We start from the raw sequence: 3,350 nt of genomic DNA, 5'->3' as shown, positions 1-3,350 counted from the left end.
TTTTAATAGCAAGAATTACGAGAGTATTGTGCCTTGTTGAAATTATCCACTGCTACCTCCCTGGTGTTGAAGAGTAGGGATGAGTTGAGCAAGTTCCTCATGGGAACCAATGGAGACCTGGAGTAGGAGTGTCATTGTGCGATGCTCCATGATAATTGGATCTTTCTAGGTTAATGGTGCATGTACAGTAGGTAGAGGATACCCGCAATAAGAGAGGTGTTCGTGATGTTAGGAGGGCTAGGCCTCAAGATCAGGGAGGTCCCAGCCATGGAAGCCATAGAAACAATTTTGGCGTCCTTGAGCATCCCAGGTTCAAGAAGGGGCAACAGAGTTTGGGGAATTCTAACTCTTAGAGGATTACAACACCTAGAGAAGGCAGACCTGAACCGAAGAGGGGCAATGGAGGTGAGAGGCAACGTCCCAAGAATAACTATGCTAAGTGTGGCCGAGCTCAAAGTAGATTGTGCAAACAGGGAACTAATGCCTGCTTCGGTTGTGGTAAGAGTGGACACATGGTCAGAGACTATCCATAGAAAAAAAGTCAGGCTAGAGGTAATACTCATCCTAGGCCTAACACATAGAGTGCAGTAGCACACGAGCCTCCCAAAAGAATAGATTCTATGCCCTGAAGGGCAGGGAGGAGCACCGCTGATGTGGTCACAGGTATGCTACAAGTATTCTCAAATTTTGTTTATGCTCTACTTGATCCAGCGTCTATGCTTTCCTTTGTGACTCCTATGCTTGCTCTTAATTTTGAAATACTAGCTGAAGTTTTGCATAATCCTGTAGTGATTAATAGCCTTTAGGATAATGTGTAAGAACTGATAAATTACACAAGGATTTTGCAATAGTTGTATGTGGTAGGACTATGTGTGAGGACTTGGATGAACTACCCATGCATGATTTTGATGTTATTCTTTGCATGGATTAGCTTCACATTGGTTATGCTTGCTTGGACTGTTGTATTAGAGCGCTGAGATTTTGCTTTCCTAATGAAAAAGAGTTAGTCTGGGAGGGGTACAATTTGAGTCGTCCTAATCCTTTGATTTCAAATATTAAGGCCAATAAAATGATGTCCAAGGGGTTACTATGTCGTAATGTGAGTGATAATCATTTAGACATTCCTTCCATAGACTTAGTGCATGTAGTGAATGAGTTCCTAGATGTGTTTCTTGAAGATTTGCCTGGAGTCCCTTCCCTATGAGAAATTGACTTTGGTATCGACATAGAACCCGATACTAAACTAATCTCAATTCCTCTATATAGAATTGCTCCAGCAGCACTCAAAGAGTTGAAGCTGAAGTTAAAAGATCTCACTGATAAGGATTTCATTCAGCCGAGCATATCCCCGTGGGGCGCTTCAGTTTTGTTTGTAAAGAAGAAAGATGGGACCCTTAGAATGTGTATTGATTATCGGCAGCTCAACAAAGTCACTATAAAGATTAAGTATCCACTTCCTAGAAAAAATTATTTGTTCGATCAACTCTAAGGGTCTATTTTCTTCTCTTAGATTGATCTTCTTACTGGTAACATCAGGTGAGGGTTAGGGATGGAGATATTCCAAAGACAACCTTTGTTACCCGCTATGGTCAATATGAGTTTCTAGTCATGTCATTTGGTCTCACGAATGCACCTGTTGGATTAATGGATCTCATGAACAGGGTCTTCTGTGAATACCTTGACTCTTTCGTCATAGTATACATTGATGACATTCTCATTTACTCTAGGACCAAGGAAAAGCATGAACAACATTTGATACTAACCTTGCAAGTACTTAGACGACATCAGTTTTATGCCACATTAAGCAAGTGTGAATTTTGGCTGAGATCAGTGATCTTCCTCGGTCTTGTTGTGTCCGACCAAGGTGTAGAGGTGGACCCCAGGAAGACTGAAGCTATTATGAACTTGCCAAACCCCTTACTCCTACTAACATTCATAGCTTTCTGGGATTGGCTGGTTACCATTGTAGGTTTCTGGAGGACTTTTCTTCTATTGTTGCCCCACTGACAGCTTTGATGAAGAAGAAAGCCAAGTTTTGATGGACGGAGACTTTTGAAGAGGGTTTCCAAGAGCTTAAGGACAAGCTCACTTTAGCCCCGGTGCTTACTTTGCCTAACTGTGGTGAGAATTACATTGTCTATTGTGATGCATCTAGGGTTGGTTTAGTTTGTGTTCTTATGGAGACAAGCAAGGTGATAGACTATGCTTCCAAACAGCTCAGGGTTCATGAGAAGAATTATCCCATTCATGACCTAGAGTTGGCAGCTGTGGTATTTGCATTGACGCTGTGGAGGCATTAGCTGTATGGAGTGCATCTAGATGTGTTCACAGGCCACAAGAGTCTCCAGTACGTATTCACACAGAGGGATTTGAATCTATGCCAGTGGAGATGGTTGGAGATGTTGAAGGATTACGACATGAATGTACACTACCATCCACGTAAGGCTAATGTTGTGGCTGATGCTTTCAGCAGCATGAGCATAGGGAGTACATCCCACGTTGAGGACGAGAAAAGGGAGTTGGCAAAAGAGGTACACAGACTGGCCAAACTAGGTGTGCGATTTGTTGACTCTACTAGTGGGAGTGTTTCAGTTCATCCTAGTAATGAATCATCCTTTGTAGTTGAAGTCAAGAAGGGTTAGCATCTTGATCCTGTGTTGATGGAGATGAAGGACTCAGTGTTGTTAAAAATGAATGAGTCAGTCTTTTGCTTTGGGAGGTGATGGCATACTTATATACCAGGGCAGGCTGTGTGTATCAGATGTAGATGATTTATGGACCTTTATTGTGGCAGAGGCCCATGGTTCAAGGTATTCCAAACATCTAGGTTCCACCAAAATGTATCATGATCTTAAGTAGACCTATTGATGGGATGGCATGAAGAAGGACATTGCAGAATATGTGGTTAAGTATCCTTATTGTCAGCAGGTTAAGACAGAGCATCTTAAGCATGGTGGTCTGACTCAGATTATTGAGGTTTCGACTTGGAAGTGGAAGGCCATTAGTATGGACTTCATGGTTGGTGTTCCAAGGACTAGGAGGTAGCATGACTCCATATGAGTTATTATGGAAAAGACTAACTAAGTCTACTCACTTTATCCCTATGAAGTCTACCTACAGAGACGAGGATTATGCGAGACTTTATATTTATGAGATTATGATGTAGCATGGGGTTCTTTTGTCTATCATTTCAGATAGAGGAGCTTAACTTACTTCACCTTTTTGGAGATCTTATCAGAATATCTTGGGCACGCAGGTGAAGCTTAATAATGCCTTTCATCCTCAGACTTATGGGAAAGCAGAGCGCACCATTCAAACATTGGAGGACATGTTGATAGCGTGTGTAATTG

This window comes from Solanum lycopersicum, chromosome 1 (genome assembly GCF_036512215.1).
Source record: "Solanum lycopersicum chromosome 1, SLM_r2.1".
NCBI lineage: Eukaryota > Viridiplantae > Streptophyta > Magnoliopsida > Solanales > Solanaceae > Solanum > Solanum lycopersicum.
The sequence above is the reverse complement of the archived record's forward strand: the minus strand, read 5'-3'. Positions refer to the sequence as shown.